This window comes from Nannobrachium achirus (genome assembly GCF_963921795.1).
Source record: "Nannobrachium achirus genome assembly, chromosome: 14".
Taxonomy (NCBI): domain Eukaryota; kingdom Metazoa; phylum Chordata; class Actinopteri; order Myctophiformes; family Myctophidae; genus Nannobrachium; species Nannobrachium achirus.
Genome location: NC_137821.1, coordinates 8,224,744 through 8,236,950, shown reverse-complemented (window position 1 = coordinate 8,236,950; position 12,207 = coordinate 8,224,744). Strand labels below are relative to the sequence as shown.

The window sequence follows — 12,207 nt, the reverse complement described above, 5'->3', positions numbered from 1 at the left end:
TTTCATGAGGCTAATGGACTGATTACTACATGAAGGGAACAACACATCGCTCAGAGGGGAACTGGCCACCCGCTGCCTTTGAAAGCCGAGCCCCCCCCTCCCCCCCCCTCCACTGTGTAATGTAGAACTCCTGGTGGCAGGTGAAGCCGGCTTCTACATAATTTTACATGAATCATCAGATAAATTATTCACAAGTCACAACAACCACCGGTACAACACCACCTACAGTAAGTACACCCCTCCCACCCTGCCTCTCAGGTGACCACCTGACCACCATCTGTCTCTGTCCCTCTGTCTCTGTCTGTCTGTCTGTCTGTCTGTCTGTCTCTCTGTCTGTCTTTCTTTCTTTCTATCTATCTCAGTAGGGGTGGGCAATATAATCGATATGGCAATACATCGCGATAGTTTATTTGCCAATACAATATCGATACTTCAGGCTGTAGTTTCGCGATAGTTGGACGAAAACAGTTGCTTACACCTATGCGCAATGCACAAAGATCATATTTGAACTGGGGGGACCCCGGCACCCTGACGAGCACTAAGAGTTAAGGAACACGGTTCTATTGTGAAAATAGCCGATCTACATGCTCACAACGCCTCGCGTTGCGAGGCGTTGTGAGCATGTAGATCTGCTATTTTCACAATTTCTGACTCTAATATTTGACAATTTGGCGAATGTTTAATTTGTCATTTCAGTGGTATCAACAAAATCAATAACCAAAGACAATGCATAGCTATTTTTTCCAGGACCTTTGATAAATTCCAAAACTTTTCCAGTAACAGATTTTTTTTTCTTCTAATTTCAAAATATTTCCAGGAATTTCATGACCGTGGGAACCCTGTATTATTATGCCAAAGGGAATCTACCACACAAGATGTGTGTCGTTACTGTGTTTTAGATTTTTGTTCAGAGATTTTCTTTTGAAAACAACAGATCTACAAAGCAAGCAGACCTACAAGAGGTTAAGTTGCCGTTATATCAACGGATACTCATTTTGCTTGGGGACCCCCCTGGTACCTCCTCAAGGACCCCCCTGGCTAGTAGGGGTCCTCGGACCACCCCTCACTCTGAGAACAACAGTTCTAGATGACAGTTCACTGGCTGCCAGCCACGAACATGAGAGGATGAACGAACAACAGGTTGATCCCTCTCTCTGTCTGTCTGTCCGTCTCTCTCTCTCTCTCTCTCTCTCTCTCTCTCTCTCTGTCTCTCTCTCTCTCTCCACATATGGGAGTCCACGCAGCCATCCCACCCTGTCCTAAAACACAGGGACACCCCCACCCCCCACCCTGCCCACCCCACCCCCCTGCTGCTATCGGGCTGATAAGCCGGTGTGTGGCGTGGTGAGGTGGCTGTGCTGTGCTGTGCTGTGCTGTGCTCGCTCCAGCGCACAGACCGTCCGTCTGCCTGCCTTCCACAAACACCACACTCTCTCTGGGCTGCCACTCTCTCTCTATCTCTCCCACCTGGCTGTTACGGAGTGGACCTGAGCTGCGAGTGTGTGACCGACCACCCACACACACACATACAGGAGGCAGGTAAGCAACCAACAACCGACCACCATGTGTTGTATGTGAGCTTTGTCCTGGGTTAGCTGAAATACTCCTAGGGCTGTCACCATTATGACATTTTACATGACGATTAATTGTCTCTCGAATAATTGCGATTAACGATTTAATTGTGTTTTTGCCGTTGACAATTACATTTCTGTTTGGCTTTTAGGCTTTTAAGTTGCACATGGCAGATATGACACGTGACGTAACCTAAATACACAAAGAAATTACTGACATATTTGACAACTTTATACTTAAAAAAGAACATTGATAGTGGAAATAGCCGATCTACAAGCTCACAACGCGTCGTGACGCGTTGTGAGCTTGTAGATCTGCTATTTCCACTGTTTTTTACTTTAAAAAGAAAAGTATGAACATTTTTCAACATGAAAACGATTATGACGATTATGAAAAAGAATCGCGATTATGTCAAATAACCACGATTAGACGATTATGTAATAACTGTGACAGCCTTAAATACTCCTCTAGCCCCTTTACGACCCGAGGCCCATTCTATCTACAAACACCTTCATTCTTACAACCAGTACAAGCTCGCAGCGCGGCACAAAGTGGTGTGCTGTGAGCTTGTAGATCAGACAGCTATTTTTGCCTTCTAAACCAGTAGTTCTCTCAAATGAAAACACATCTTTTGTAAGAAATAGCAGATGTACAAGCTCACAGCGCGGCACAAAGTGACACACTGTGAGCTTGTAGATCAGACAGCTATTTTTGCCTTCTAAACCAAGTTGTTATTTCAAATGAAAACACATCTTTTATAAGAAATAGCAGATGTACCGTACAAGCTCACAGCACGGCACAAACTAAGTGAAGCGCTGTGAGCATTAACCTCTAGTTAAGCCTGATAAACAAGCGGCCAGGAGTTGGTTTTAAAGTGTGGCAGTAGATATAGATGTCACTACTGGTAGAGGTATCTAGGTGACAGACCTGCCCAGTTATATCCTATAAGGTTATATCATACAGTATGGTATACTATATCAATCTAATGATGAACCAAAGTCTAAAGAGTCTATCCTTCTTCAGGCTTGTAACTGTTGTCATATTGCAATGACTAGGCAATATATACAATGCATCATATAATGTCCTACACAGTAAAATCTGTAAGACAAATCAATACATTAGTTAGGTTAACGGGCTATCCACACAACAAGCACTGTAAACATGATAATATATTATCAAAAATGATTGATTGATTGATTGATTGATTGATTGATATCGCTATATCAACACAAGGCATAAGCATAAATGTATTTTATATGCTTTCACTGTTATAAATGTGGTGTAGAGTGTGGACTGGTCACACTTCCACCATCCACTTCAGTTACAACTATTTTAAAATGACATCATTGTAATAGATGGCTATGCTTCTTGGTGTAGATAGCCCTCAACACAGAATATCTTCTCCAGTGAGAACTATTACTCAACTGGAGGCAGATATTATGACAAACTTAAAACAAACTTTGCCCTATGATGTTTAGATAACAAAACATTATCATTTCCAGCTATACAACAGTATGTATCATGTTTTATATTTTCTTTCTGGGTAGGGTCCCTGCTGGCACAAAACAATTTCAGATGAGGGTCCGCCGCCAAATATATGCATATCAATTAGGGCAGGGTTCGTCAACGTTTTCAGGCCAGGAACCCCTTGGCTGAGAGAGAGATGTAGCAGGGACCCCTTGGCTGAGAGAGAGATGTAGCAGGGACCCCTTGGCTGAGAGAGAGATGTAGCAGGGACCCCCTCAGTACATATTGTATCAATGTGTGATGCAGATCTTCATCCATTTCACAGATAGATTCATAGACTTGTTTAACAGCACTGTCATCAGTCTATGTTGGATGTGTGTTTTTGGATGTGTGTTTCTCAACGCCTCGCGTTGCGTGAGGCGTTGAGAGCTTGTAGATCTGCTATTTTTTTCTGTTGTCAAATTTAAAAGAATGATCCTATCACAACGATTTGGTGGCCCCCCTGTAGTAACTCTGAGGACCCCCTAGGGGTCCCGGACCCCCTGTTGAAGAGCCCTAGATTAGGGGGTCTTAATTGGCACAAAAAGGATTGAGAACCACTGGTTTAGAAGGCATGTGGTAGAACGGGCCTCTGGTCTTTGACCAGTAGTGGTGGTCAGCCAGGGACGTGCTGGCCATTGGGAAAAGCGGGATAACTCCCGAACGGCCGGTTCATTCCCGGCCGGTCCAGGCCGGCCATTAGGAAAACATTAAACTGTTTGCACAAAAGTCAAAATTAAACTGTTTGCACAAAAGTAGTGAAAACAGCAGATCTACAAGCACACACGCTTGTAGATCGGCTGTTTTTACTAGTATAAATAATTTTTTAAATGATAAATACAAAACAAACAGTTTTGGACATACAAAGTTTCCACCCGACAACGACGAAATATAACTCATGTAATTGGCCCACTGGCTTGTCACTTGTCATGATCTGAAATGGCAAATCTTTGAGTAGCAGCAGCGCTATAGAGAGAGATCTCTCTATAGCGCAATGAGGGCCTCTCCAACTCTTTTTCCCGGGCTGAATCAGGGGCCCAGCACGTCCCTGCGGTCAGCTAAACTCTTACTGTCTCTACCGTCTATCTATCCATCTATACACCCAAACAAGAACAAACCCCGTTCCAGTTGTTTCCAGAGACCTGATGTATTTACTTTGCCCCATCGTCCCCCCATAAAAACAAAAGCGGAGCTGGGGAGCAGAGCTGGTACTGCCAGCTCTGCATTTAGCCGATAGAAAGAGGGGACAATGAGTGGAACATTGTTGAGCCCCACCGTGCTTTAGAAAACACATGACCCAGGCTTTACTTAGACTGACTGCATGCAGGCATGCATGCTAGCCTGGTCTGTTGCTGAACTGAATAGGGGCTGGACAGGACTGGACGGTAACGCAGGAAGAGTGGGCACTAAGTGTAACGCCCGGGATTCGAACTTGGGACTCCCGCGTGAAAGTCCAATATCTTAACCACTAGACCAAAGGGATATCCCTGTGGACCAGGGGAGATACTAGACTTTTGATGCCATTAGGATGAGGCAGTGAGTAGGGGTGGGCGATATGGTGATAATTATTGTTGAGAGTTGAGACGATACAATGTCTCCACGATATGCCTTTTCAGAGATATTGTATATCGTGATGCAATGAGGGAGAGCCTTATAAAAAAGTCCTGTTGAAATGTTAATACAGAGATTCATTGCAGAATCCATTTAAACCTTCATTTTGGTCTAAATCAGTAGTTCTCATACTTTAAAATGTCAAGGTCTCCCCTTAACTCTGACAGTTTAGAAATGAAACCAAATGGACCCGTATCGTATACTGTCAGAGTGTTACATACTTGTTGTAAGGGTCAATTTAGACGTCTCAAAAGGAACCCAGAGAGTCCCTGGACTCCACTTTGAGGACCACTGGTCTAAATGGTCTGTTCCTCCTTTTTCTTTTCTTTTTTTGTTACCTTTTAGGTTATTGTACTGTTAAGTTACTTGAAAGGATTATCCATAAAAAACAATTGTGATAAGATCGTCACGTGTATCGTGATAAGGCTTGGGAAAATATTGTGATATTGTATTTTTCCATATCGCCCACCCCTCACTCTGCTACATAAGGAAGGAAGGAGTGGCCACCTCCACGTAAAATTGGCTATTTGGTCCAAAATAATAAAAGAATAATTGCCTAAATATTTTTTTTACATATTGACAGGTATGTCAGCCTACTGTAACTCTGCTCTCCTAACACCGATGCTTTATTGTGCCTTATTACACGGCTTGGTTGAATGCTTGATTCTGATTGGTCAATCGCAGGAATCAGCGGGGTGTTATTTCTGGATAACAGACGGCTCCGCTTAGAGCACCTCTGGGTGCACTGCGTGAACTTTGTGCCGTATCCAACAACATGACAGCCATGTAAACAAAAACACAGTGGCATTAACAACAACAACAACTTTGCTCTCAAGAATGTTTAAAAAAATGTTTGAAGCGAGAAATAAACAATGCAGTATTGCAGCAGTAACGTAAAATGGATTCTATTTGATCAACTTCCTTGTTTTCGGACGCGACCGTGTTGCGCTGGGGGGACGCCCAGTGCAGCACTTGTTTTTAGTTTTGATGTATCAAGCATGTTCAAATCATGCAGCCGATTATCAGACTTACATGTTAGCCTTTAAACTTCTTCTTTATGCCAAAAATGACATACAGGTTTTCAGTGATGTTACTAGGTTTTCAATGTAATGGGTCCCGGGACCCACAGGTGGTCATTCAAATGGGTCCCAGAAAAGTTTTATGAGTCCTCAATACAATGTTTTCGAGCGCTGTGAGCTTGTAGATCGGCTATTTTCAAAATGTTTGCCTATTTCTTATATTTATTTTACAATTTGGCTAATGTTCGAACTTAGAACTACTAAAACTACTAAAACATGTGCCCCTAATGAATTCGGGCGCGCAAAATGGCGTCGGACGTCGGTGGAAATCAAAACATTGACGTTTCTATCGCCTGTTTAAGACTTTCTACGTGGATTTTATTTGTGTTAACGTAGGGTAAAGTAGGATGCTTTCACCCATGAACAATGGTGGTGTCTGTGGAATTTTAAAATGTTTTTCTTTTACCGCGACCCGGTAAATTATTTTAACTTGGACTCCAATGGAGGCGCATCCCCAGGACCCCAGGACCATGACATGAATGAGTCCCTGGGCGACTTGAATGAGTTTTTGATGCGGGATGCGCACGTAATGACATCACTGGGTTTTGTAGCAATTGTAGAAATATTCAATCTTAATTGTCAAAATGTTCTATTCGTGTATAGTTTATTACTTTTAGACCAGTGGTTCTCAAACTTTTTCCTGCCAAGGATCCACTTATTAGCCCACGGACGTGACGGACCCCCATTGGAAAGGGAAAGCCAGGCAGGGAAGGGACCCCCATAAGAGAGATTTTTACAGCTCTAGCAGTGATTCTCAACCATTCATTTTGATCTAGTTTGACATGCATTAGGCTAAAGACCCCCCATTTAATGGGGGGTCTTTAGCCCCCCATCTAGTGGTTTTTGCAGATGACACAAATATTTTTTGTTCAGGAGATGATTTAAATCACCTCATAAAACTAGTCAAAGGTGAGCTATCAAAATTGAAACACTGGTTTGACAGAAACAAATTATCATTAAACTTGAGTAAAACAAAGTTTATGATATTTGGAAATCGTAAAATAGATGTAGAAATAAATATAGAAATAGAGCAGGTGCAGATTGAAAGAGTATATGAGATCAAGTTTCTTGGTGTCCTAATTGATCACAGACTCAGCTGGAAATCCCATACAAAACAATTGTGTTCTAAACTTGCAAGAACAATAGGGATTCTAGGCAAGGCTCGACACATTTTAGAAAGAAAAGCACTACACACTTTGTATTGTGCACTTGTTGACCCTTATTTGTCTTATTGTGTGGAAATATGGGGAAATACATATAAAAGCACCTTAAAAAAGATTGTTATTCTACAAAAACGAGCGGTGAGGATCATAAATGGAGCAGCATACCTTGACCATACAAATAAACTTTTTTTTAATTCTTATATTTTAAAATTCCCTGAGCTAGTACAATTTAAAACTGCACAAATCATGTTTAAAGCCTGGAACACTAGTTTACCTAGAAATATCCAACAGCTTTTTAACAAGAGTGATAGTAATTATGATCTACGGAACAAACATAATTTTAAACAGACAATAAATATTAATACTACACTTAAACAAATGTGTGTCTCAATATCGGGTATAAATGTATGGAATAAGCTTGATAAGAATCTAAAAATGTGTATTAATATTAAACAGTTCAAGCGCTGCTACAAGCAGTCGCTCATGCAACACTATGACCAGTTAATTTGATTTTATGGTGAGAATCTTTACTTTATATGATGTCTTTTGATTATTGTTAGTTTTTCATTTTCTTTACTGTATATGTATTTTTATTACTTTTATGATCAATTCAGTCACTGTATGTACATTTAGTAATTGTTTTTAGGGTATTATTACTATTCTATTACCTTTTGTAACAAATTTCGTTTTATAATATTTGTATATTTATCATGGTATGAAGGGGGCCGGATAAAATAAGCATTTGCTTCTCCCTGTCCCTTCTTGAACACAATCTTTGTGAAATTGTGATGATTGTGATGTAATGTTGTATTTGTTCAAGATAAATAAAGATCAAATCAAATCAAATCAAATCAAATGGCATTTTCTATCTCTGGGACCCACATTTTCTACGTAAATGTCAATTTAACTCCCAACGGGTCCATTTGGTTCCTAACTTTAGCTGAGGACCCCCTGGAACTCCCTCAAGGACCCCACATTAGACTGTTTTCCTTTCTTTACATTTTGGTCCACTCTCTCTCAGTCAGTGCCCACTCTTCTTGTGTGGCGTACTGGAGTTACAGTATATACTTCATTCTATGTGGCTTTATATTCATAACTAGAAGAGAAAATTTCTAAGAAATTTTAAGTGTGCCTGCAGCTCGCTAAGTCTGTGCAACCTTGTGTAGCGGTTGGTGTTAGCATTAGCGTTATTTCATTTGACGCAACCCGCGTGTCTGTATGACAAACGGTTCACGAGATCAAGGGTCACTTCCTGTTTGGTGAGGGGCACTTCCTGTTTGGCGAAATAGGCCCCAATTAAGGTCATGGACGATTAATGAATTAAAGCTGCAAGCAGCGATGACCGGGCCCTCGCAGCTCTACCCACGTCACAAGGCCAGCAGCCAATCAGAAACCAAACAGGAAGTCAGCCATTTCGACTAATTAGTGGCGTTTTGGAGCATTTTTGGCCGTTATGACGGGTCGCACTTTAACGACAGTTTTTTGAGAAAAAATTGTTTTGTGAGAAAAAAAAAATTTGAGAAAAAAACTTTTTTGAGAAAAAGAAATTTTGAAAAAAAAAATGTGAGAAAAAAAAATTTTGAGAAAAAAAAATGTGAGAAAAAAAAATTTGAGAAAAAAAAATTTTGAGAAAAAAAATTTGAGAAAAAAAAAATTGAGAAAAAAAAATGTGAGGAAAAAAAATTTTTGAGAAAAAAATTTTTTGAGAAAAAAAAAATTTGGAGAAAAAAAAAATTGAGAAAAAAAAATTTGAGAAAAAAAAATTTTTGAGAAAAAAAATTTGAGAAAAAAAATTTTGAGAAAAAAAAAATTTGAGAAAAAAAAAATTTGAGAAAAAAAAATTTGAGAAAAAAAAAAATTTGAGAAAAAAAAATTGAGAAAAAAAGAAAAGGTATGACACCAGCCGCGAGTCTGTACGACAAACGGTTCATGAGTTATAGAGGCACTTCCTGTTTGGTGAAGGGCACTTCCTGTTAAAGAGGGGGCGGGGCTTAATCAATTACAGCTTATCCCTATTGGTCGGAAAAAGACCAAAGTTGTGTGAGCATTTTACATTTTAAATGACGTTGCTAGGCAAAAGTATGGCAGAGTTATGTGGCGCCAAAGTTTCTGGGAAAAAAAAAATTTGAGAAAAAAAAAATTGAGAAAAAAAAATTTGAGAAAAAAAAATTTTGAGAAAAAAAATTGAGAAAAAAAAATTTTGAGAAAAAAAATTTGAGAAAAAAAATGTTTTGAGAAAAAAAAATGTGAGAAAAAAATTTTTTTGAGAAAAAAATTTTTTGAGAAAAAAAAATTTGGAGAAAAAAAAAATTGAGAAAAAAAAAATTGAGAAAAAAAAATTTTTGAGAAAAAAAATTTTGAGAAAAAAAATTGAGAAAAAAAAAATTTGAGAAAAAAAAAATTTGAGAAAAAAAAATTGAGAAAAAAAGAAAAGGTATGACACCAGCCGCGAGTCTGTACGACAAACGGTTCATGAGTTATAGAGGCACTTCCTGTTTGGTGAAGGGCACTTCCTGTTAAAGAGGGGGCGGGGCTTAGTCAATTACAGCTCATCCCTATTGGTCGGAAAAAGACCAAAGTTGTGTGAGCATTTTACATTTTAAATGACGTTGCTAGGCAAAAGTATGGCAGAGTTATGTGGCGCCAAAGTTTCTGGGTTTTTTTCGGAGTCCCCCATTCAAAGTCAATGGAGTTTTTGGGCGTTGTTTTTTGCGGATTACATCGCAATCGTAAAGCGGATCGGAAAGAAAAGTAATAGCACACCATTCCCGGCCGAGCCGCACATTTTGATGTATATATTGCGGGGGTGGCGTAAATCGTGCGGCAGTTATTACGTGCCGAAGTTTCCCCCATTCTAAGTCAATGGGGTTTTTTGGCGTCGTTTTTTGCGAATTACGTCGCAATGGTAACGCGGATCGGAAAGAAAAGTAATAGCAACCTATTCCCGGCCGAGCCGCACGTTTTGATGTATATATTGCGGCGGTGGCGTAAATTGTGCGGCAGTTATTACGTGCAGAAATTCGTGGCGAAAGACTTAATTAATGACTTAAGTATGGCGGATTACAATAAGTGTTTTGCTATTGCATAGCAGGCACACTTAATAATAAGCTAGAGCAGACATAGCCCTAGAATGTCTCCAATATTCGGTCGATTGACTCTCCGAGTAATCCCTCAGATGTGGAGCCATAGAACGCTCCCATGGCGCGGCGGTTAGCAACTAATCTGCGCGGCACTAAAGTGCTGCGCGCTACTTGTGTACTCACCCAATAATTAATTCCTCAGCCTGGGAGAAAGACATTGTCCTATAGTGTCATATCCATTTGAAAGTTCTGGCTGAAAACGTGTACTTTGTAAAATATCACCACTTATCACGAGCCAACACGGACGACTTACACGACCGGGCGAGGGGCTCGGAATGACTGCTGGACTGAATATATGGAAACATCCTATTGGAAGCACAAAACGTACGGGGCACACAATTGACAGGTGCTTGTGATTGACGTGGGGTGACTAATCACACCACCTGCGTGATTGTGTGCCCCGTACTTTTGTGCTTCCAAAAGGAAGTTTTGATATATTCAGTCCAGCAGTCATTTCGGGCCCCTTGCCCGGTCGTGTAAGTCGTCCGTGTTGGCTCGAGATAAGTGGAGATATTTTACAAAGTACATGTTTTCAGCCAGAACTTTCAAATGGATATGACACTATAGGACAATGTCTTTCTCCCAGGCTGAGGAATTAATTATTGGGTGAGTACACAAGTAGCGCGCAGCACTTTAGTGCCGCGCAGATTAGTTGCTAACCGCCGCGCCATGGGAGCGTTCTATGGCTCCACATCTGAGGGATTACTCGGAGAGTCAATCGACCGAATATTGGAGACATTCTAGGGCTAGAGCAGACATACACAGTACAAGTCATACAAGTCAGCATAGAGCAGTTATGACTGTATTATTGACCGTGGACTTCTATTATAGACCAGTGTGCTTCTCAAAGAGAGCTAGGGACCCCCAGGGGAGGTCATTGAGAGGGTTTCAAGGGGTCCCCCTGCTACATTATTGACAGTTTATGTAACCAAATGGACCCGTGAGGGTTCCATTTGTACCCTCTCTAGGAGTTAAATGTCTGTGTGTCTGTTGTTGTTGTTGTTGTTGTTGTTGTTGTTGTTGTAATAGAACCACAGAAGCTATAGTCAAATCAATGTTACCCCCACATTAGCTAAAGTTAGCCATAAGTTAGCTGTCAACGCCTGCAATAAAGTCAGCATTAAGACTGGTTTGCGTCCAACCAGATGGATATTCATGCAGTTTTATGAGGTCGGGTGAACGCACCGTGGGTTTGAAGACTGGAAACGAGCTAAAAGTCCTGTTTTAAAGCAGTTTAATCATTGTGTAGAGGAGCAGAGTGATAACTTTACCTGTTTCATCCACACTGTAGTGTCTGTGAATGAAAACACATGCAGCTACGGAGAGCAGCGAGGGACACACAGAGCGAAACGCGCGACAGAGAGTATCGCGTGGTCAAAAAGTTGAATGAATGATGATAAAATACGAAGAGGAAAAGAAGAAGAAATGCTATTAGTAGAGCAGTTATTGAAGAAAAAACGATATAAAGTGCTTTGCATTAAAATAAATAAAAGGACAACAAAATACACGTCAACAACTTGTGCAAAAAAAAGTGCCAAGTAGTGCATTGTGGATTAAAAGCTACAGGTGAGCACCATGCAATGGCATTGTTAGCCCCTCTCAATACCCTAAATTACCGTCTTCAAAATATAAAAAAGGGTAAAAAATAGTCCCGAAAGGGGCTAGGCTGGACTATTTTCTTTTTATTTGTATCTTATATATTTTTCTTTTTCAAAATGCAAAAGAATAATAGGACCATAGGTCACAGTTTACTATCAGAACCGTCACTTGACCGTATCTGTCTGTCTGTCTGTAGGCTACTGTACAGGTAACGTGTGTAATTTTTGTTGATTGACTCTCACGCTCTGACAGCACACTCTGACATCACTGTGATGTCAGGGGAACCAAATCCCTTTTGCCCATATATGGAGATCCCTGATGTCATCAATATTAAGCCCATATCTGTGAATATCTAGGCCCATTTTCCACTGGCCCAACTCCACACCACTCCACACCACACCGCCCACTTGTGTGAAAGTGGAACTAAACAGGGTACTAAAAAGTATCCACTCTAGAGTAGGTCTGAGCTAGGCCAAACAGGGCCAAACACTTCATAATGACTGTTGATCACTCACTGACTTTTCATTTAGACCACCA

At 40.6% G+C, this 12,207-nt stretch overlaps 1 protein-coding gene across 1 annotated transcript in view; it reads right to left on the bottom strand.

Moving 5' to 3' along the window:
* Window positions 1–11,357, bottom strand: part of focad (focadhesin) — a 157,637-nt gene extending 146,280 nt beyond the window's left edge. The window contains exon 1 of the mRNA XM_080742164.1: window positions 11,343–11,357. The gene's annotated coding sequence lies outside the window, so the exon portion shown is untranslated. The remainder of the gene's footprint in view (window positions 1–11,342) is intronic.
* Between the last annotated feature and the right edge of the window lie 850 nt (window positions 11,358–12,207).